The sequence below is a fragment of the Ascaphus truei genome, chromosome 1 (genome assembly GCF_040206685.1).
Source record: "Ascaphus truei isolate aAscTru1 chromosome 1, aAscTru1.hap1, whole genome shotgun sequence".
Classification (NCBI taxonomy): Eukaryota; Metazoa; Chordata; class Amphibia; order Anura; family Ascaphidae; genus Ascaphus; species Ascaphus truei.
The window spans coordinates 123,026,229-123,050,795 of record NC_134483.1 but is presented as its reverse complement, the minus strand read 5'-3'; the positions used below and the strand labels follow the sequence as shown (position 1 = coordinate 123,050,795).

General features: G+C 44.8%; 1 pseudogene; it reads left to right on the top strand.

Annotated features, from left to right (window-relative positions):
* The window catches only part of LOC142487563 (S-methyl-5'-thioadenosine phosphorylase-like), a 113,406-nt pseudogene that overhangs the window by 48,964 nt on the left and 39,875 nt on the right, over positions 1-24,567 (top strand).

Genomic DNA, 24,567 nt, shown 5'->3' with positions numbered 1-24,567 from the left:
AATGTTCAAGAATTAATTCATTAAATTATTTACTTGCACAATAGGCCATCATTTTCATGAAGGATATGTTTATACCTGTTACAGAAAATCATACAAATGTCCACTAAAAAGAGAACATGACGGGTTCCTTGCAATTTTCAGGTCATTTTAAAATTGCACCAAATACAGAAGCATTTGCAATGCATCTGATCTCCGATGCACTATTAGAGAGGGTTGGGGTTCCTCAGAATTTCACATAAGGTTCCTTCACCAAAAAAAAGTTGGAAACCACTGCCCTAGAGTTCCATATTTATTATTAAATTCTGGCTTTTGTTTCAGTTGTGTTAGTTTTGTGTGCAACAGTTTCCAGTAGAAAGAGACAATTTGGATCAACCGCACTTCATATTTTTTTTAAAAATATTTTTCCTTTATTGGTGTCTTTTGAAGCACTTACATGTAGATATTGATATAACATTCACAGCATGGCATGACAATTTGTTGTAAAATACAGGCTCATGGCAGTGAGGTATTCTGAGACACACAATAAACCTTTTTTCCATTTCCAGTGGTGAAAAGAGAGGGGATGACGAGGAGCGGGTGGATAGTTGTGAGCGACATGGGGAAAAAGAGGGGAGGGAGAGGTGAGGGGAGGGGGGAGGGGATTGTGGCTGGAGGGGCGCATCGGCCCTCATCCGCAAGGTTACTAGTGTTGGAGCAGGGCTTGCATCAGTGTCGGGGCCCCCAACCCGGGCCAAGGCTCTCAGGTTCTATAGAATTGAGACATTCTTTGCTTCAACATGGCTGTCAGTCTCTCCATGTTCATGACCCCGTCTATTCTTTTGATTACTGTTCTCCTGGATGGGGCCTTAACTTGTTTCCAGGCCGCCGCGATGCAACATCTGGCGGCCTTAAGGATTGCCGAGGAAAGTCTGGTTATAGAGGCAGGAAGGTCTACAATTGGTTTCCCCAGCACGTACGTCAGGGTGTCCAGGGGGACCTCTAAGTCCAAACTTTCAATCAGGAGACTCTGGATCCTGATCCAGAACCTCTGGATCTCCGTGCATGTCCACCAAATGTGGGGCATGTCCCCCCTTTGACCACATCCTCTCCAGCACACGTCCGAGGTGCCTGGGTAGATCTGGCTCAGTCTACTTTGGGTCAGGTACCATTGGAATACAATTTTATAGATATTTTCCTTCGTGACTGAGCAAATTGATGTTCTGGTAGCAGCTTCCCAGATATCCTCCCAGTCCTCCAGGTCTATAGGGGCATTCAGATCAGCACTCCACTTTTGCATATAGGAGTGTATGGGGGGTGATTGAGATGCTCTAGTGTTCTGTATACTTCGGAGATTAAGCCTCTCTGATATTCCCCTTTGAGACAGAGTCTCGAATCTGGTGCGCGCTGGGAATTTTAGGCTAGGGGATTGGGCTCTCAGGAAGTGCCTAACCTGAAGGTATTTGAAGATGGGGAGGTCTGGGGAAGAGAACTTATTTTTAAGTTCTTGAAAGGGCATGACCATATCGCTTTCCAGCAGATCCGCAATCACTCTGATATTTAGGCCCTGGAATTGGCCGAATTGGGTACGGGAACAGCCGGGTGGGAAGTCCGGGTTCCCGAAAATGGGGATGAGTTGCGAGGGGGATGAAGTTAGGCCATGTTTCCCTTTGGTTTTAATCCATGTAGACCACGTGCACCTCATTGCTCCGAGGTAGAATCTCAGGGGCTTTCTGCTTTTGTGGGTCTGAGACCATAATAGGGCCGAGAGGGGGGTGGGGGCCGCGTGGTGCATCTCTATCTCCAACCAGCAATTGGAGGTTGGTTTTTTTTTCCATACCACGCCTGCCTCAGCTGGGCCGCCTGTTAATATCTGACTACATCCGGGGCCCCCAGGCCCCCTCTCATCTTTGATGCCAAAAGCACCGATCTCGGGACCCTAGGTCTGCGTTGCTGCCATATAAAGCGGAGAATATGGGCCTGCATGTTTCGCAGTTCTGCTAGCGGGACAGGGACTGGGAGGGTTTGAAAGTAGTAAAGTAATCGGGGGAGGACATTCATTTTGGCGGATACAATTCTTCCAAACCAAGAGATCTGATGGGCATGCCAGGCCTCCAGGTCTCTCTTGATCTGGCAGAAGAGAGGGGGATAGTTGGCTTGAAATAGCGAGCTGTATGAGCTTGCTATTTTTATCCCTAGATATTTGATGTGGGAGTTATTCCACTTATATTTGAAATTAATTTGTAAGAGTTTCCATGTAGGGTCTGGGAGGGAGATGTTGAGCGCCTCGGACTTGTCTGTATATATTTTATAATCGGACACTCGACTAAAGTGGTCCAACAGTTTCTCGAGGTTGGGGAGGGAGATGTGCGGTTCAGACAAGGTTAGAATGACATCATCCGCAAACAGGGATATTTTGTATTCCCTGTCTGCGATTAGGAATGCCCTTTATGCTGGGTTCGGCTCTGATCCTTGCAGCTAGTGGCTCTATTGATAGGGCAAATAGTAGGGGGGATAGGGGGCAACCTTGCCTGGTTCCATTTTTAATTGTTATTGGGTTGGAGTGCCCTCCCGGGAGTTTTAAGAGAGCGGTAGGGTTGGAATAGAGGGCTCGCACCCCTTCGAGGAACGGACCCGAGAAACCAAACCGGAGCATAGTTTGGTCAAGAAAGGACCATTTGATTCGGTCGAAAGCCTTTTCGGCGTCAAGGCTTAGAATCTAGGCCTGAGACTTATTGAGGTGCACGTGGTCTATAATATTAATAATTTTGCGGGTGTTGTCAGAGGCCTGTCTTCCTGACACAAAGCCCACCTGGTCTATATGAATCAATCTGGGGAGAATAGGGTTCAGTCTGTTTGCTAGGATCTTACTGAAAAGCTTGAGGTCAGTATTGAGTAGGAAGATCGGTCGATAACTACTGCATTGAAGCGGGTCTCTACCCTCCTTGTGAATGATGGCAAGGTTGGCTGCCGATATTGTACCTGGAATTGGTTCTCCTTGCAGGAAGGAATTGAACATCTCCAATATGTAAGGGGAGAGGGATGCTGCGAATTTCTTATAGTAAGCGTTGGAGAATCCGTCTGGCCCGGGTGTCTTAGCTATTTTAAGTGAAGAGATGGCTTTAGATAGCTCCTCTTGAGTTATATCCTGGTTAAGGAACTCAAGCTCTTCCACTGAAAGGGATGGGAGGTTACATTGGGTTAGATATTCTGCGGCCGCTTTGGCACTATCATGTTTCTGGATGGGGGGATGGAGATTGTAGAGGTCTGTATAGAACTCAGCAAATTATTGCGCTATTTCTTTCTCATTATACGTTATCTGTCCATTTCTGGTGCGGATTTTTGTGATCTGGGCTTTGGTCTTAACGCCCCTTAATTTCGAGGCCAGGAGTTTATCCGCTTTATTGCCCCTATCATAGAACTTCTGGTTAGTCCATTTCAGCGCTCTCTCTACCTCATCAAGCTGCAGTACTTTTAGTTCCGATCTTGCCTTATCAAAGGTTCTAAGCACTTTTTTTGAGGAGTACTGCTTATGTTGGAGTTCTAGGGCCAAAATCTTTTCAGTGAGTTCTTTTTGCGCTTTTTGTTTCATCTTTTTTTTATAGGAGGCTAAAGAGATAATGTCTCCTCTAATGGTGGCTTTGTGCGCTTCCCAGAGCATTGCTGCTGCCGAGACCGAGCCTTTATTTATTTGAAAAAAAGTGTTTAGTTTTTGTTTGACTGTTTTGACCACCTGGGGGTCATTGAGGAGCGAATCGTTCAGTTTCCATTTGTACACAGAGGTTTCGGCGAACGGCAGAGAGAGGGTGAGTTCGATAGGGGCGTGGTCTGACCACGTAATTGGGCCTATGTTAGAGTGGGAGGATGCCTGAAGAGCATTTTTGGTACCTAGAAAGTAGTCGATCCGCGAGTAAGACTGATGGGGGGCTGAAAAGAAGGTATAGTCCCTCTGGCCTACATGCTGGGTCCTCCAAATATCCGACAGGGAGTAGTTTTTCAAAGTTTCCCGAAACTTTTTGGCCTTTTTCCGTATCTGAGCAGTGTGCGTGGTCGCTAGCTGAGTGGATTTGTCTTGGTCTGGGCATAGGACCATGTTTGCATCTCCAACTAGCAGTAGCGAGGAGAGCACCGATTGGTCTAATGTTCCAAGGAGGTTCTGGAGGAATTGGGTCTGATTTTCATTGGGGGCGTACATATTTAGAATGGCTATGGGGGTTCCTGACAGTGTCCCTTGGAGAAGTAAGAATCTTCCTTCTGGGTCTTTGGTTACCTTTGTTGGGGCAAAAGGGATGCTGTTTTTAATCAGTATGGCTACACCTCGTTTCTTGTTGGGGGAAGATGCGTAAAACGCTTGGGGGAACGTGTGTTTGAATGTGTTAGGCGGGTCTGGGGTATTGAAGTGTGTTTCCTGGATACAGATTATATCGCCTTTAGTTTTTTTTAGTTCTTGTAGGGCTAACTTGCGTTTTCGGACCGAGTTGAGGCCCTTAACATTTAGGGAGATGATTTTAATTGACGCCATTAGGGGGGGTGATGAATCCTGGGGGCAAACCCTGGACCCCGAGTCGTTCCCACGTCGGGGGTGACTAGAACCTTAGAGCACGGGGGAGGGGGGGACTTCAGACTATCCCTGGGGGGGCCTCTGTCAGTGGTCTGGGGGGGAAGGTGGGAGGGGAGGGAGGGGGGGAGGACACAGAAGGGCGAGAAAGAAAGTGGGCTATCCGGGAGCCCAAAAGAGATTCAGCTTGGCACCATGGTGGCAAGGGAAGGGGGCAAAAAACCCTGGAGAACTTTCCGGGGCGTCAAACACAGGGCGGAGCCTGCAAGCGAGGTCCAACACCCTCACCGTTTGATGGAGGGGGTGTGGGGGGGGGTAACTTGGATAGGGGGCTATGCTTAATACATAAATAGGGGTATATAATAGTGTGAGATAGGTATCCAGCCAGTTTTGTAAGGTGAAGGGTTCTGGGCATTTTTGGGTCAGGATACAGAGACATTGCCTGTCCTGGTGACCACCAGGTGGGCCTTTTCGGTCCTTAGGCTCAAGAGGGGGGGAGGGAGGGAGGGGAGGGGGGGAAATGGAGGGGAAGAGGTAGGGGGGAGGCGGGTGGGGGAGGGAGGGGAAGGAGGAGGGTGGAAGGGGAGGGGGGAGTGAGGGGGGGGGGTGAAGGGGGGGAGGGGGGAGAGTGGAGGGGGGAGGGGGGGAGTGGGGAGGGGGAAGGGGGGGAGGGGAGGGATGGGAGAGGGGGGAGGGGAGAGGGGGGATTGCCCGTGGGGAGCATCAATATCAGTGGCACAAGCAGACCAGGGGGGGGTCAGAGGTCTTATTTGAGTCGAGCTCTGGGATTGTGAATGTAGAGATAGTCATGCGTAATTTAGTTCTTAACACAGCGACATTGCGAATAATATAATATACCGGAGACAATTAAACCATAATCACCGTTCAGCATGCGGGGGAGGGAGGGGGGGGGCAGGAGGGGAAGAGGTAGGGGGGGCGGGTGGGGGGGAGTAGAAGGAGGGGGAGGGGGGAATGGGGGGGGTGAAGGGGGAGGGGGGGATATTGACCTGGGTAAAAAGCAATATCTGCGGCAGAAGCAAACAGGGGGGGGTCAGAGAGCATATTTGGGCTGAGCAGTGGGTTTGTCACAGCAGAAATATTCATGCATATTCGAGATTCAAACACAGCAACATTGCACTAGTATAATATGGACCCTGGGTTTGTTAGTGTAGGGATAATCATACATATTCTAGGTCCTAACACCACAACATTATAGTAGTATAATGTACCAGAGACACATAAACCACATTGCTAAAACAGCATTAGGGAGGGGGGGGGAGCCGACCTTATCGCAGGGGGAGACAGAGAGAGGCAGGGTTCATGTATGTACACCATTTCAGAGATACGGAAGCTATTATGCAAACTTTAGTCCATATTACAACATATTAGATGGTATTAGAAACCCCTATGGCCGTTGAGTTCAAGCTGAACTTTTCCTCGACCCGGCATGTGAGGGGGGGGAGAGGGAGAGGGGAATGCTGCCGATGATCTAGTCGGTGATGGGAGGTGGGGGGGGGAGGGCAGGGAGAGTGCTTCCACATGAAATCTCATATTCAACATCAGTTCGCTGTGTTTAGGCTCCGGAGGAACCCTGAACCTATCGGAGTAGTCAGACCACTCTTTGACATAGGGGGGGGGGGGACCTGGGGCGGGGGGTGTGAGAGGAGGGAGGGGGACGCCTTTTTCCGTGAGGGGGTACACCGGAGGAGTAGGAGACTTGGCCTTCGGGCGGACGAGCTGTGGGGGGGAGGGGGGGAGGGGGAGGGAGGTTGTGCTGCCAATGGTGGGGGGAGCATGGACTCCTCTCGTTGTGAACTGGTGAGAATCTGGGCCTATCGGGGAGAGGGGAAATAGGAGGGGAGCCAGGGATCATGTATACAACCTGTCCTCCGGTTCAGAGGAGAAGGAGGCACCGGGTAGCTGTCCCTGGATAAGGAGCGTCTCAAGTAAGTTCTGGGTCCAGGCGCCGGCGGACTCTCGCAGCAGGATCCGGTTCCCACAAGTGGAAGGCCGGGAGCAGAGCAAAGCAACTGGAACCTGGAGCAGACGTGCTCCACGGAGAGAAGCCAGAGGTGAGGAGTTGGAGATTTCTGCGGCAGGATGCTTGGTCTCGATGGATGCGGGGAAGATCCTTCTCGTGTTGGGCGAATCAGTGGGGTGAGTAGAGAGGTTTCTTGGGGTGAAATAGGTGTGGGGGGGGAGGGGGGGCAGGGAGAAGGGGTAGGGGGGAGGGAGAGTGGCGGGGGGGTGGGAGAGATGGGTGGTATGGGGGTAAGGATGGTGGGGTGGGGAGAGGGGGTACGAGTGGTGGGGGGGAGGGAAGGGGGGTATAACGCCATGGTACTTCTGGGTCAACGGATCTTCGGGGGGTATGGTGGTTTCATGGTGGCCATCTTTAATGAGTCCCCATGTCCACATGTGCCTGACTCCAGGGAGGGAGGCGAGGCAGGCTGGATCCGATCGTCGCCACTGTCTGAGGACAGACAGCGGTGAGGGCATGGCTTGAGGGGGTATGCGATCGGAGGTCCTCTTCAATAGTCGGACAGTCTTGGGGGGCCAGTGGCTGTAAGGGAGGGGGGGGGCGCCCGTTGCGGAGCACCACTAGTTTAAAGGGGAACCCCCAACGGTACTTAACCCCCTGGTCGTGGAGGTAAGTGGTAAGTGGTTTCATCGCACTTCTTTTATTAACTGTCATTTTGGAGAGGTCATTAAAAAGCAGTATGTCCGCTCCGTCCATCATGACATTGCGCAGACCTCTGGCGGCCATCATGATCCGTTCTTTCGTGGAGTAGGCGTGCATTCTGATCACCACGTCCCTGTGTCAGTTGGGGTCCGATGATTTTGGGCCCAGGGCCCGGTGGGCTCGATCCATGAGTAGTTCGTGGTCGGATAGGCCTGGCACGAGTTGCAAGAATAGTCTGCGGAGGTAAGGTTGTAGTTCCTCGTGGGAGACGGCCTCTGGGATGTTTCTGAGGCGGATGTTCTGCCTCCTCTCCCTGTTCTCGGGGTCTTCAAGCGCGTTTTGTAGGTCGCGGATTGCATCACCGCATCTCGAGACTTCCTCGTGGGTCTCGGCCAGGGCATTGGAAACTCCCTCCATTTTGGCCTCCAGGTCCTCAGTCCTTTCCGTAAGGGCTCCCACCTTGGCTCGGATGTTCTGTAGGGCCTTCTCCGTGTTCTCCTGTACCCCTCTTCTCATTTTGGCTATTAGGGAGTCAAAAAACTCTTTATTTAGGACAGGGGGATCGGTGTCAGGCTGGTCTTGCTGATCACTTTGCGCCACGTGCTCCGGCTCCTCCTCGACGCATCTTGTGCTCCAGGGCTCAGGTCTGCCTGGCGCGGGGCCGGGGCGAAAAACTCGTGACCGGGTTTTGATTCCGCCTTTGGCCTTTCCCCGACATCTCCCTGATGTTAGCGGCAGGGGTGGGTGTCGAATTCGGGGGATTTGGGTTGGGGGAAATTGCTCTTTCTTTAAGCTTTACTGCGAGGGTGCTGGGAGCTCTTCTCCTAACTAACCATCTGCGGTGACGTCACCGGAAGTCTCTCCATTTAGCACATTTTTAATGAGATAAGGTCTGGCACTCTTTCTTTATTCTATCAATTACTCTTCTGAAATAGTGGGGGGGGGGCTGCAGCTTTTAAGAGGCCTCCAGGTATTGCTGTCGGATCCCAGTTGGGGGGGGGGGCGCAAGGGGGGTAGCGCAATATTTATTGTCATATAACTGCACTTGACGCTACAGCGCTCCGCCACGGCCGTCCGTCTCTCTCCTTGACCCCCTTAGGATCCACTCCTCCAAAGGGCAGCACCGCACCCCCTCCCCTGGGCTCCGGTGCAGCAGTATTGTAGATCACCCCCCCTCTGACAGGTACTCTTTCAGCAGATACTAGGGCTGTCTCGTGGGCCCTGCGGCCATTTTAGGGGGGTCAGCAGCCTGCCTCTGCAGGGTCAAGCTCTCTATTCCCCCGTTCCGAACTAGTTGGGTGGGGGGGAAATCTCCTTATACTCCCGAGGGGAGGGGCTCGCCCGGCTGTCAGCTCCAGCCGCTACCCTGAACCGCCGATCCTCAGGAGTCCCACGCGGCTCCGGCGGCCATCTTGGTATCGGGGACAGAGGGAGACGAGCCTCTCTTAGGATCGGGCGCAGAGGGAGACGAGGGAGACGAGCCTCCGGCAGCCGGGGAACCCCAGACGCTCCCCCTTGCAAGGCCGTTAGTGTTTATTTGTTTATTTGCCGCTGGGTCGGGCGGCTATGCGGCTTGCAGGCAGTGCGCGTGGGCGGGAAAGAACGGGGGGGGAGGGTGCAGGATCCACTCACTCTCTCTCCGCCGAGCTCTCCTCCCAAACCTCTCGTTTCGGTGGCTGTCCAGCTAGTCTCCGAAGTATGTAGGCTCAGGATTTCACGGGATAAAGTACGATCGATCCCCTCAGTTTCTGATCCGTCGCTGAGTGCCGCGCTCTGCCTGGGTGTCTGAGGGGACGGGCCCTACGTCAGGCCCTAGCAGCGCCAGGCTTCTATTCCTGTAATCGTTAGATTAGGTATAGCTTGACAGATAATATTGATATTGGCATGCAGCTCCTGAAATGATCTTTAGAGATTTGCTAATTATAAGTTGTGTTCTTAATTTTGGAGTATGGATGGGTTAGGATTCACTAAGTTTCCCTAGGGAGCTCCAGTTCTAAGCAGCCATCTTGTTAGCGTGCCAAGCCACGCCCTTTTCCGCACTTCCTATTTTTAAATAAATATAAAATATTGGATAGGCATATAATGCTATCAAGTGCAGAAATTTTCAACCAGGGTTCTGCTGGCACCCCCTCAGGGGTTCCGAGGCCACCAGGGACGGAGCTGAGATCATTCTCCCAGATGTCCCTGATGTGGTGTCAACACCCCATTCTGCAGCTCCCCTGCTTAGCAGCAGTGGCAGCCGCCCAGTCACTGCAATCATTCTTCTCCCTGCTCCTGTTGGCGCTGGAAGTCACGTTCATTTTCCTGCCAGCAGGAGAAGGGAGCTTTGGGTCGGCGCAGTCCTCAAGGTAAGAGAGGTGGGGAAATGGGGAGAGACACTAGAGACGGGGAGTTGGGGGGAGGGGTAGGGCTTCCGCAAAATTTCACAATCTAATTCTAGGGTTTCTTAACCAAAAAAAAAGGTTTAAACCTACTGGTCTAGTGTATGATTGCTAACTTGGTAAGTATGTATTTTGCAGATTTTAATAGACATTGCCAAAAAACTTGGGATTAAATGCCACTCCTAGGGTACAATAATCATCATAGAGGGACCACGCTTCAGTTCCAGAGCAGAAAGCCTGATGTTTCGCCTCTGGGGAGCTGATGTCATCAACATGACCACAGTTCCTGAAGTAGTTCTTGCAAAAGAAGCTGGAATCTGTTATGCAAGTATTACAATGGCAACTGACTATGATTGTTGGAAGGAGCATGAAGAAATAGTGAGTAAAAAAATGTTTGTTTTTTTCTTTAATATCTTAAAAAAAAAAAAAAAAGAGGGAGAGAGGTGTGTGTGGTGTGTGTATGATGTGGTCTGTCTGTCGTGTGTCTGTCTGTCTTACACACACACACACACACACACACACACACACACACACACACACACACACACACACACACACACACCATATCAGGCCTCTGAGCTGTATTAATTTGGATGGAGCTTATAGTTTTGCCCGACATGCAGCTTTAGGCCCCGTCCATACTGCGAGCGACCATCCGCGCGCGGCGTGAACAACAGGCTGCACCTCTATTAGGCAGGCGAATTTTGAGCCGACCAAAAAAAATCTTTGCGCAACGACCGTGTCATGTGAGCAATTCAGCCAATGAGGGCGAACCAGCCATGTGACATCATGGCCATGCCTCCCCATCGCGCGTCATCAAAAACTCAAAGGCCACTGATCGCTCCATCCGAGGTCATACAGTTTTTTTAATAGGTCATAGCTCTTTTAAAATGTTGGCAGAAAATGGTAGATCAATACAGTAGTTATTACTCTTTACGTTTTTAGAAAGAAGATATTCACTTGACATATTCGTATGCATCCAGTCTAGTTTTCAATGATTACTTTGGGCATTTTGCATATGAAGTGATCATTTAAAACGTGAAAGGTGTCGTTTTTCTTTATTATTATTATTATTATTTTATTTATTTTTTTACATCTTTCATGTAACATTACAGTTGGATTAAGTGTATACATTTGTTACATGGACAAGAGGCCCTCAATTGGACAAGAAACCCAAAATTGCACTCTATGAGAATAAAACACTTAATGGGACTAAACAATATATCCCAGGCTGATAGCCAAAAGTGTCCATGCTAACTCTACCCTATGCACCATGAGATAATAATATTTTAATTAGAATAATTAGGAGAGCGATAAGCATTGTGTGTCTCATACATTTGTTACATGTCTGTGCCGCTCCACAAAGGGCATAGCCGTGGGTGCTGCTAAGCATCTTTGTCTTACATTCAGCTATGTCGAGACTGTCATTAGACAATCGCTTTACATTCAAAAGCTTTTTGTGATCTTTTACCAAGATTATTTGAATTGAACTATACTTGCAAACTAAAAATGTACAGTACGTACTATATGCTCCTGGATCCCATAAAAGACACAATGCCCTAAAGGAAACATGAAAGGCACAGGACTCAGAACAAATGCCTTGACTCATTCAGACTATTTCTCTTTTGCATGAATTTGGGGTTAAGAAATCTAAACTCTTTGTTATAGTTAACAAATCACTGCTATCCGACACAATGCGTTACTCAAAATGGCGTTGGATAGCGAAACGTTGTAAAGCGAAACACGTTTTCCCATAAGAACACTGTTTAAATGAAAGGTTCCGTTCCTGAAGGCATTTTTAATGCTAAAATACACAAAATATTTTACGCAGACAATAAGATATGCAGCATACACATAAATTATATAGTGCATATACTGTATTATATATATAATATTACATAATATATAATATATAATATAGTATAATATATATATTATATACACATAAACAACTTTGCAAAGCATCGGAAGAGCGTTGGATAAGCCGTTTTGGCGTTGTAAAATGAACATAGGTATGCATTGCTTAGCGTTGGATAAGCCATTCGTTGTAAAATGAAGCGTTGTAAAACGAGGACTGCCTGTATTGTCAGTGTCTTACCATGACAAATCATATTTTTGGAGCACCAGTTGGAGTGTAATTGTAGATGGCAAACAAGGCTCTGGATTTTGATTGGTATTTAGTGCCAGATAAGTGTGACCTTGGACTAGTCACCTAAATCTCTTTGCCTCAGTGGCCAAAATGATGTTACCGATGTAGCCGGTCGCTATTGCCGTGAGTTGTCCATGTGGCGTTACAAATTTGCGCGCGTCTTGCACACTGTTATAGAGGACTGAACATGGAATTTTAGCGTTATTTGCAACACCAGCCTGAAACGCAAGTGGGCGATCGCGACCTAAAAATCGAAATGCAAAGTCCATGTATCACGCTGAGTGTAAGTGTCTAGAATTGTATGTAATGGTATTGAATAGAAAAGTTAAATGTTTAAACTTGAAAACACCAACATTTAGATTTAACATTTTTTTATTTAACTACACCAACAAAAACAATAAATCAATAATGCAATACTGTAAATTTTCTTCAAAATGTACAGTGTTTTTTTATTTTTCAACTTCTACGGGGCTTGCTCTTGGACGTCTTGGCCTTTAAAGGGAGAATATTCAATATTAATATTTGCACATACCCTACAGTAATGTGCTGCGTATGATTGAAACGCATATGCGTATCATTGCATTTCTGCGCATGCTTGTAGCTATTGAACTAAATGAGATTGGCACTGGGTGTAATTTTAGTAAAGGTGATCACAGTTTGAGACACTGTGTGCGGAATATTTATGTCTAGCTCTACCGTATGCGCTTTGAAATGTAATCCTGTTAATAAAGTTAATATTGAATATAACATATAGTAAAGAAAAAAATATTTATTTTTTATTTTTTGCCAATTATCCAAGACATGGTCTTTTCAATAATTTTACATGCAAAGATATGATATTCCATTCATTTAAAAAAGGGATTTTTTTAAAAAAGTTTTTAAAAAATTTCTCCAAGCATGAAATACAGTCATTTTAGAAGGTAACATAAAAGTTAAAAAAAACATAAATATGAATATCTCATTGTTAGAATAGTAAAGCTGATAGTATAAAAGTAAAAAAATTAAAGTTTAAAATGGTTTTTGACTTCCATCGACATCTTCTGGCGCTCGATTTTACGCTTTCGTTTCTGAAAGAAAATGTAAAAAAAAAAAAATGATGGAATGTAAACTACAGTATTAAACTACGGTACGAGGAACTGCTTTACGTATATAGGTAGTACCCATGCGTAAATGCATTTACGGGCTATTGCATGCAAACTGTATGTGTCATATTGGGAACTACAGTTACTACATTATATTTACCTTGATTATAAACCTTGCCAACCGGGTGGCAGTGACTCAATGTTGATGCCAGGGGTTTACTGTGCGTAGATGCTCAGTTGATCATGTAGTTGGGATGCTGCTATGTACGTTCATCTGGGTTTCAATGTTGGTTGGCGGTACTGGTGGTAATATTGGTATTGAGACAGGCATTCAGTCTGGAGATAACCGGTTGGTGGTTCATTGGAGGGACCAGCTCAGGAAGTACGATTATTCAATCTGTTTGTCCCAATCTTTCTCCTTCAGAATTTGCCATGATCAAACATACCAGCCCAGCAGCCTCCTTTCATGCCGGGATGTAGAGATGTTCTAATGAAGCAGTTAAGCTATGTCTTACAAAATTCTTCCACCCTTGCAGGTTTTGTGATTTTTTTAAGTATTCTTATTTGATTTACTCTTAGATCTCAGACAGAGCTGCCTTCTTATATGTCCTGACTTCAATTACGGAATATATCATATATGCAAGCTGGTCTTAAGTTACACAGAGATGCCATCATGTACCATACAGTATCAGAAATTAAGTTAATTAAGTAATAATCCCTGAAGAACAGGGCATTACTGGCCAATAATGCCCTGGCTGGAAGAGTTAAGACCAGAGGCGAAGCTGAGGGACTTTAACCCAGCAAGGGCATTATTGGCCAGTAATGCCCTGTTCTGAGGGGATTATTACTATTATAGGCTAAATGTAGGCTTATTTTAATTTTGTTTTAAAATTTTTATAAAAAGATAATTTTTTTGTAGTCATTGATTTTTATCAGCACGATTGTCTACATTCTTATGCTTTTACTGCATTTATTAAAAGGAAATTGTACATACACAGAGCCCGCTCTATATATACATATATATACACACACATACACACACTCTGCAACCCCACTCTATATACACAAACACACTGCAGTCCCCCCTACACACTGTGCAGCCCCCCTCCTCTACACCCACAAAAACACTGCAGCCCTCCTCCACCCTCTACACTCACGAAACACACACAGCAGCCCCCACTCTACACCCACAAACACACAAAACACAGAAGCACACTGCAGACTCACACATACACACACACCAAAACTCACTCTGCAGCCCTCCTACACCATCTACTCACACACTGCTGCCCCCTCTACATCCATAAAACACACACCAGCAGCCCCCCTCTACACACACTGCAGCCCCCTGTAAACCCACACACTGCAGACACACACACACACAAAATACTCTGCACCCCTCCTCCACCCACAAAACACACACTGAAGACACACACACTGCAGCTCCCCCTCTATACCAACAAAACACACACAGCAGAAACACACCAAAAAAACACACACTGTATAAAACACTCTGCTGATCCCTTTACACACAACAGACACACAAACCTTTCTCCTCACTCTCCTGAGCATAGCTCTCTGTAGGCAGGGTGGGGGAGGTGTTATTAGTGCCTTGCTGCTGCCTTCTGTCCAATCACCTCCCCTGTCTAAAAGCAAATTTCACTCTTTGTGAATGAAAATTAAAGCTGATTGGCTGAAAAACTTGACAGGGTGCAAAAAATTCCGGGCGATTACTGATTGGTTAAAATTCCGGGCATTATCCAATCAGAGGGCAGGTATTTCAATAATGCCCGGAATTGACCAGCTTTAGCCTATAATGTGAAATACAGTACATAGTGATTTTTAATAAAATTTGACAAAATATTAGATTCAGTACAGTATTGATAGTACAAATTTAACACAAAAAAACACACATACAGTATGGTACTGCTGCGGCCGAGTTTATTCGAGCATTTGCCCGTTCTCGGCCGCAGCAGTAACCTGGCGCGCGCCGGAGGGTGCCGGGCGCGCGCCGAAGCCTCGGAGGAGAGGCCTGCCGATCGGGGCTTCCCCCTCTCCTCACCGGGTCCGCCGGGTCCCCCGGAACGTCCCGCCGCCGTCCTCACATCCGCGCGACACCAGGGCTCCCTGGGCACGCGTACAGGCGGCACAGGCACCCGATGACGCGTGACCGCGCATCACGCTGAGGGAGTGCGGCTCGCAAGCCGGGACATATCCCAGCTTGCGGAATGAGCCGTACTCAAAAAGTGTGCCGCCTGTGTGTATCTTATCTGTGGTTTTAGACACCTGCTTTCAGACATTGAGCTACACTTTTCAGTTCGGTAGCATTAAGAGGCCCATAGGCAAAGACATTCTGTTGCCATCTGGTGGACACGCACTGAACTGCAACCATGTAAATAATAATTCCGTCTGACCACAAAATAAATTCAAGATGGAACAGGTATGGCACGCCGCGGAGAGGCACGACCTTCTTTACGGATTGCTCACGGACTGCTAAGGAATAACTCACGGAGGCTTGATAGGCCCATGTTGCTGTATCTGTATATATTTGTATACAGTACGTATAGAGAGCAGGATTTATTGTGTATGCATGCATTTCTTTAATTACCCACAGCTCTACATACAGATTCACATGAGAATAAATATTTTGTCAATTACTACATATCTTTACTTAATCAAATCAAATGATGGCTGCCAAAGGTTAATTTACCGATGTATTGTCCTTTTTACTCAGAGAAAGGCAAAATAAAATGTCGTAAACCAAGCAGTTATGGAGATATTCCAGTTGCAAATAAACACATAGGCACAACCAATGAGGGATTAGAGGGACAAAGTGCAGGGGCTGGGGCACTCGTTCCAGAGAAATGTATAAATCCGTCCTCCCCCCACAGAGGTGACTACTCTTGTGAAGAGTGTATGTGTGTGTGTGTATGCTTCATGTACCTGTCTGTGTTAAGGAAGTCAAAACCATAACTTTCAAGCATTCATAAACATTACTCCAGAAAAATGTGGAAAATGTAAGTAAGTATCTTAAAATTCATCAGTCACAGGTTTAAAAATGGGCAAATGGGATAGGTGCCCCAGAGAATCTTCTTGTGCCATGTGTATGTAGACGTCGGTATGTGTGAGACTTTCAAAGGGAGGAGTTCGGGGACATATGCAAGAATCATTGACATAATGTTCAAACATCACTTATGTCTCTCCCCCCCTACACCCCCCCTAACATTTCAGCTGTGGTTGCACACATGTTTAAACACTCAAATGTACAAAAATAATAAACTCCTAGACCAAAATAAAGTTTTTTAATGATCTTCTATGATGAATAATTTATTTAATTATACATCCTTTTTATTTAATACTCCGACTCTACTGTATTTTTATACCAAGATATGTTATCACATGTTTGAGGGGTACAGATCTCTTTATTGTTTAGTATCTTATTTACATTCATATTGTGCCAACTTATTCCACACAGCTAGGTAAAAAATAGAATAAGAAACATTAATATGAATAACTTTGTGCGGAGCTTACATTCTCAAGAGGAGAATGAATGCAGTGAGAATTGCGATTTAAACCTAATCCTGAGTTTTTTGTATTTCTAGGTATCAGTGGACAGAGTGTTAAAGACATTAAAAGAAAATGCTAAAAAAGCAACAAGCATTCTTCTGACGGCTATACCTCAAATAGCTGCCATGGACTGGACGGATATTCTTCACAACATGAAGGTATTTTTCTTTTTCTGACTCTGTTTTTTTGTTTTTTTAAACTCGAGGCAAATTTCACATGCTTGATGATCTCGTGCAAAGGTTTCACACATATTTCATTGTTTTTTTTACCGATTGTTTCATTGTTGTCAAATTATACTGCAGCTGTTGTATTGGCATGCAGGTTACACACTTCACTGGCTAAAAGAGATACTCTATCCAAAGAAAATGATAGAATAGACCAGGGGAGCGCAAACCTTTGCAGCTGTGCCCTTCTGCCTTCCCGCCGCTGGTGCTCGCGCCCCCTCCCTTACCTTGACACGGCGTCATTTGACGCGTGTGACGTAACGTCACATGATGCCGCATTGCCATTGACCCGAGTGACGCCCTTCAGAGTCAAGGTAAGTAACATTGTTGCAGAGGCCTCGCGATCCCCCGGCATTTCATTTTAATGCCTCGGGGAAGAGCGCGGTGCCCCTGCAACGGCCCGCACACCCCGAGAGAAATCCAGGGCCCCCCACTTTGCGCACTGCTGGAATAGACAGCCCCAGTTGTATGCACTATAAACTGCAGAGACTATAGTACACATTTCACTATCTACAAGCTGAAATTTGAACACATGAGTATGTACTTTGCCCTACTATAAAAGTCACATGAATTCCTACAAAATCTATTTTTAACTCTAACACTTTGTTTGGGAATCTCCTCATTGTTAAAAACAAGTTCAAGGGTTGTCACCATATTGATCTCATTTTTTAACAGAGTTGTATTTTCTATTTCAGAGCACAGTGCAAATGTCAGTCATGTTGGACCTTTGTTTGGGGTGGGAAGGGAGCGATCCAATCGGGAACACCTCATGTAGGTAAAAAACGTGAAAAACAATAATAGTGCAGTATATTATTGTGCTGTGAATTAAATAAAAGTCTTGGCTCTTAAGGAGTAACTTACTTACAAAAATAAATAAAGTGTAGTATTCTGGTCTAGTTCAACCAGGAGATGTATAGGTAGTTGGTATTCCTTTTAGAAGTATATTGGCCCCATTCTGTTCTCATGCAAGGAGACTGTTCCAGGTATTCAGCTCCCAATGTGGTATATGCAAAATAGAAGACACAGAACGGCCCAATGGTGCAGATTGCAATACAATGGATTTATATCATTAAAAGGATAAGAAATGTACTCACACTAAGTACAAAAGATATGTACATGTAAGGGTATCTTTGGCAATTGAATGCTCGCAATCGCGGCGGTGTATCCTCCCGATCCTCCTCTGCTACCAGCCGTGCCGCCGGCGGTGACATGTGACGTCACTTCCGTCTCGCGGGTGACCGCATCCGGTGGAAAGGGATGGCAACGGCGATGGTGAAGAGTCTGCGGGAGAGTTCTAGCGTCCGGCGTCTTCTCGTGGAGGCAGCTGCTTCAGATTCTACACTTTATTTATTTTTGTAAGTAAGTTACTCCTTAAGAGCCAAGACTTTTATTTAATTCACAGCACAATAATACACTGCACTATTATTGTTTTTCATGTTTTTTACCTTCATGAGGTGTTCCCGATTGGATCGCTCCCTTCCCACCCCAAACAAAGACTGTATCTGTGGGAAATCTTAGCACATTTCCTTGGAAAGGTTGAGAAGTATCGTGTTGGGTAACATTTTAAGTTTATTTTTATTTTTTCAATATAACTCTGTCGATATTTAAGGAAACTGTGGCGACTATGCAAATCATTTAAGTACACTAAGTCATGTTGGACCAGACATTGAATACTTGAAATGTTTTGTGGAAGTTTGGAAGAAAACAATTTTGATCAAGAAAGTTATATGTCTGCACCAAAGTTACTTTTACCGGACATGTTACGTTAATTTACAACTTTTGTTAGCAAAAAATATCTTACAAAGTAGGTTACTGCATATTGCATCTTCTATGTTAAATATGTTCATGAAGCATGACCAAACAAACTCTGATGTATGGCATATTTTTAGATGCTACCGATTTACTTTCATGCTCACTTTACGACAGCAAGACATACTAGCATAATCATTAGGTTTCCAGGCATTTTGCAGGCACAACACATTTTGCATCCTAATAAAGGTACTCTAACTGCCCTTAGTGATTGACTCACTGAAAAGGACATTTAGAGGTGAATGGTAAAAATGAAATGGAGGCAACACTTGCAGCATAAATATTACCATCCATTTAGATTCATCTTCAAAATGAAAATTGCTGCAGTATTTGAACAGAAGTGATATGCTATACAGATTTCAAAGGCATATAACAGAACCATTGCAAAAGTTACTGTCAGAATTTAATAACCTAAAGTAGATGGGAATATGATCAGTAGAATGTATACATGTATATGAATGATAAATGTGGATTTATATAGACACACTCGCATATTTTGATGTTCTTTCACATCCAGAATTTGTTCTTTGGATTGTATGCTCCTGTTTAGTTATATACTGTACTACATTTAGATTGCAAGCATGATTGACTATACATTCTATTAAGCAATTCATTTCCTTCAGAGAGATATATATATACATACATACACTCCTGCCAATAAGAATGTATCTATATTGAAAGAATTAGGATGCCTGTCAATTACGCCAAAACTTTAGTTTGTATATCTTGTATAGTAGCTGAGCTAAAGCATGAACATATACTTTAGAAACATGTCAAAAGCTATGTTTTAATATTAAATCAATACTATGATTACGTAGTTTTTCTGAGCGCTTGTACGTGCCTAGGAAATAATAAAAATACATTCTTATAATATTGTTTCTTTGTTCTCTATTTATGTGGGAAGCTCAACCAGCCTCACACATCCCAACTGCTTTATGATTTATGGCACTGTTTTGGACCTGTGGTACACTGGGCAGGTGAGCCACATGCTGCCTGGAAACATAGAGGTTACAATCTGGTTCTCCTCTCTCAGCCCGGCACAGAGGAATGAATGGAGCCTATACATCTCCAGACACCACAGCATGTGCCCATTGAGCAGCTGACATGTTTTAGGTGTCTAGGAATGTGGATGAAGAAAGATGAATGGCTTTGTATGTGGAGGGGGAATTTATGTGGGTTCTGTAAGAAGGGGGGGTGAATGTGAAATGTGTAACTGAGAAATGACGGTGAGTGTGCTGTGAGAGAAGGGGATACATGGGGTGTGTGATGAATAAAGGGCGAGTATGTGACGGTGAATCTGAGTGTAATAAGTGAGTGTAGTTAGTATGTGCTTGTGAGTGAAATGAGAATTTGCGAGGACTAGCGATCATGGGTTCCCCTGATGTTTTAAAAAATCTTCAGGGGTGCGTCTGCACAAAAAAGGTTGAGAAGGACTGATTTGTTGAATAGGTAGGATTATTTAATTTTATCAATATTTTAATATGGTTTAAATATTTATTTAAGGTACATTATGGTAATGCTTGTTCAAAAAGAGGATGTTATTAGACTGTCAGGATCGCAACTTGGTCTCGCCTCTCGGATGCGTCACACAAAAATACCTGCGGAGCATGCAGACCTCTGTCTGCGCGTGCGCGCCACCCGAACACCGTGCTCACGGAGTCTTCCCGCATTGGCGCTGGTGACCCGCCCGCCTCACGTCACGCCCCTCTGTGCACGCGCACCGCGCAGCAGGTACATCTCAAGAAAGGTATCAGCTGCCTTTCATCTGCAGCCAATCTTGCTTCCTCCTATCGGCTGGTATCCTTTATGTGACATCACTCTCCTGCTGCCCCCTGATTGGCTCCTACCTCCTTTATTACCCTGTCTGTTTCTGTGCTAGTTGCTAAGCATAAACTGTTGTTTATGTATTGTGCTTGCTGCTTCCTGGTTTTGCCTGTTCCTGTGCCTTGTCTGATCTGTTTTGTGAACCCCTGCTCGTACCTGGACCCGTATCTTCTGTTCCCCTGAATTTCGGCTTGTTTTTTTTACTCCCACTCTCTCCTCGACCATGGCTTACAGATAACTACCACTCTCCTCTCTCCTACCCCGGACCACGGCAAGTACCACGACCTACCCAAACTCTCCTACCCTGACCCGGCTACACGACACTGACTCTGCATTCCGGATCTGGTCTCGTGGTTGTAGGGCAGCGGTTATATACATCCCCACCTCAGCCCTGCGGTCTTGTCCAGTTTGTGGTGAGCACACGTTTTATAGACCTAATGTTCTAAAGAGCATCACAAAGCCATTGCTATAGGGATTGAGAAGTTAAATCTTGTAATACAGTGGAGGTGATTATGAGATATAGCATGTAAATTGTGTAAGGTAGTAAAATCAGAGCAGAATATAATTTCTCTCCAGGATCTAAGTAGGAGTTTAGTTCAGGGTAATGCAGTTGATGTGGTCTACTTAGATTTTGCAAAGGCTTTTGATACCACACAAGGTTAGAGTACATAATAAAGGAAATGGGACTCTTGCAAAAATATGTGCACCTTGATTAAAAACTGAAGGATAGACAGCAGACAGTTGTCATAAATGGAACCTTTTCAGGTTGGGCTAAAATTGTAAGTGGAGTACCTCAAGAATCATTACTGGGTCCCCTGCTGTGATGGTGCGGGGGTACCCAGGCCAGTAAATAAAAGTATTATGCCTGGCTGGGTGCCCCTGAGCCATATTGGGGAATAATAGAGTGCTAGTTCTGCGCCCCAATAGTGGCTACAACACTGTAAATGTTTTATAAATGTCTGTGTGTCACTTTGGCTGGGAATGTTCAAGAGCGCTGAGTTTCGCTGTGAGCGCTGCTGGGGTAAAACCGTTAAAAAGGTTATGCCGCAATTTTTATTTGCATACTTTAGCCCCAGACATGTAAGGTATCATGCTGGCATGGACCAGCATGTCTGAAAAACTCCGGAGTTAAAAAGGTTCTGTCCGTTAAAGGTGTTAAACTGGGCGGAGGAAAAAATAAGTGGTGGCATCCTAGCAGATGTCCAGATGTCTGGGTGTAGTAGACTATTCGGCGCCAGGGAAGGGGGCTTGGCCTGGTATGCTAAGCGGTGAAGGTGCAAAGTTGTGCATGCCCTTGGCATACTATGAGCCCCTGCCCGGGTGCTGTGTGTTACTGGCAAGACCTGGGGATAGGTGGGCTGTTCAGTTCCCATGCAGCAATTGGCTGCAGAGCATAGAAATAGTTTTTTTTTTACTGTTTAAAGATCCCTGCAGCTGATCGGGAGATTAGATTCATCGTGTGGTACAAAAATGATAACATCGTAACCAAGATTTGTATCCGGCTCAAGAGGGATAGAACGAAGCAAGCAGTACCGACGGAGAAATCGATGTTGCGAGCGGCGCCCCTATCCAAAGACTGTTTTTGCGACTTTGCATATGCACAATCCCCGCTCCTGGGAAATTGTGCACAGAGACTCTATTTCTTAAGATTTCATTCTGGAAGTAGAATATTTAGTTTTACCCCGTCCCAGTAAGTATATTTTCGTAATATTTTGTAAATCAAGCTGTGTATGTTCATTGTGTAAATAAATGACTATTTTATCTCTTGCTTTGCTCAATCAATGGATCTGGGTAATTTTGATGTTAAAAGTTCTGGTCTCCCGTGACACCTGCTTTTTAACTTATTTATGACCTTGCGTTTGGCACAGGGAGCAAAATCACTATCTTTGCTGATGACACTAAATTGTGTAAGGTAGTAAAATAAGAGCAGGATGTAATTTCTCTCCAGATGGACATGAATAGACTGGAAACGTGGGCAGGTAAATGTCAGATGAGGTTTAATACAGATACGTGTGAGGTTGTGTATTTGTAAAACAAGAATAAACAGGTGATTTACAAATTAATTGGGGCAAAATTAAGTTAATCCTTAATGGAGAAGGATTTAGGAGTGTTTGTAGACACCAGGTTTAGCAATAGAGCCCAATGTCAGGCAGCTTCAAAGGCAAATAAGATCTTATCTTGCATTAAAAGGTGTATGGATGGAAGGGGTGAAAACAGAATTATGCCACTATAAAGCATTAGTAAGACCACACCTTGAATATGAACAGTTTTGGGCACAACTCCATAAAAAAAGACATAGAACTAGAAGAAGTGCCAAGAGCCACACAATTAATAAAGTGAATGGAAGGTCTGACTTCTGAGGAAAGGCTAGCTACATTTGAATTGTTTTCATAAGAAACGAGATGTCTAATGGGATATAGTAACTATATACAAATATATTCAGGGTCAATACAATGCGCTTTAAAAATAACTTTATCCCAAGTGTAGTACAAAAAACACAGGGTCTTCCCTTTAAAATTGGAGGAAAGGTGATTCCACCAGAAACAAAAGAGAGGGTTATTTATAGTAAGAAGAACACAAACACTGAGGTGCATACACTAATTGATAGTGAAAAAAAAGTGTCCAAAAAATGGAGAATGTATGTGACAAATATAAAATGCTTACATAAAGTGAATAAAAAAGGGCTAGATTGGGGACATACTTCAGATCTGCAAAAACCTATGAACTTCCACTTAAGGCAGAAAAAGATGAAAGAAGAAAGAAAAAACACAATAGTGTAATAGAGTCAAATACTCAAATGTGTTGTTAGTGATTAAGTGCAAACTCACAAAGGGTACAAAGGAGCCTTAAGGTATGGTAACCTATGAAGGATCTCCTGGTATGCTCCTTCCAGTTCCAGGTGCTGTCATCTGTTTCTCTGATATAAGTCCAAAATCAGTTCTGGCTATAGTAGCTGTAGCAGCTGAAATCAATATAGAGCGTAGCAAAGTTGTCAGCTGTATAGCTGGACTCTTCCGCTTGTCCATTTGGAGGGACGCCGGGAGCTTTGAGCCAGTCTCAATACAGCCTGACGTCACTCGTCCGTGATGGAACTTGGGACCCAGATGACCCCTGCGTCTCGGAGCGGAGGCAGAGAGCAGCTGTACACTCTGGGGGGTGGAGGGGGGGTGGGAGGTGGGGGGACCGTAGAATATTGCAGTGTGCGAAAACCAATCCAATGCGTTTCACTCTAACAACAAGCTTCTTCAGGGATTATGGGATAGTATATAACAATTGCCATGCTCAGTAGCTCTCTTGTTGACATACAGTAAATATATATTCATGATGTGGTGGGTGTGGGAGTTTGAGCTAGCTGGGAATGTGTGTTAATGAATTATGGGATTGATGGTTATAGAGAGAAAAGATGCCATATAACACACATTAAACATTAAATAGTACCACTCTAAATAAAATGATTGTATATATACATATAAATACACTAATATGTTAATGTTAAATACCACAATCGGATAAAAAATTATAATACATTAATGAGAGAAGAGATAAAACAAAATTAGTTAATAAAAGTTAACATCTATATCAATGTTTAGTCCTTTTGGATGGAGAGTATTTAAATTATAAATCCAAAAGGACTCTATGGAAAAGGTCTATAATTCTATGCTACTGACAGTTGCCATGATAAAAGCTGGCTAGCCAATATCCCTAAAGGCCTATTCTGTAGATTAAGATGGAACTATTCAGATCTAAATACATATAAAGAACAATTGTATTGTTGGTCCTCCCACGTGTTTCACGCAGATATTGTGCTTTCTCAGGCTGAGAAAGCTCAATATCTGCGTGGGAGGACTTTTCTGTTCTGAATACCACTTCTATGTTATAATTAAGCCTTTTCTAATTTTCCACTACCTGGGTTCCCTTTTTTTTCCTTCGTGGATCTTTTTTGGATATTCAGTGAGTGCCCTGGAATACCGCCATATTTTTCAGGACATAATAACAATCATCTATTCCTTAGCAGGTCTTAAAATAGGGTAAATACAACCTCAGATGAACAACAACACATGACATATTACACTGTGTCATAATTTATTTAACAAAAATAAAGCCAAAAGGGAGAAGCCATGTGTGAAAAACTAAGTACACCTTATGATTCAATAGCTTGTAGAACCACCTTTAGCAGCAATAACTTGAAGTAATCATTTTCTGTATGACTTTATCAGTTTCTCACATCGTTGTGGAGGAATTTTGGCCCACTCTTATTTACAACGTTGCTTTGTTTGTGGGCTTTGTTTATGCAAAACTCTCTTAAGGTCCAGG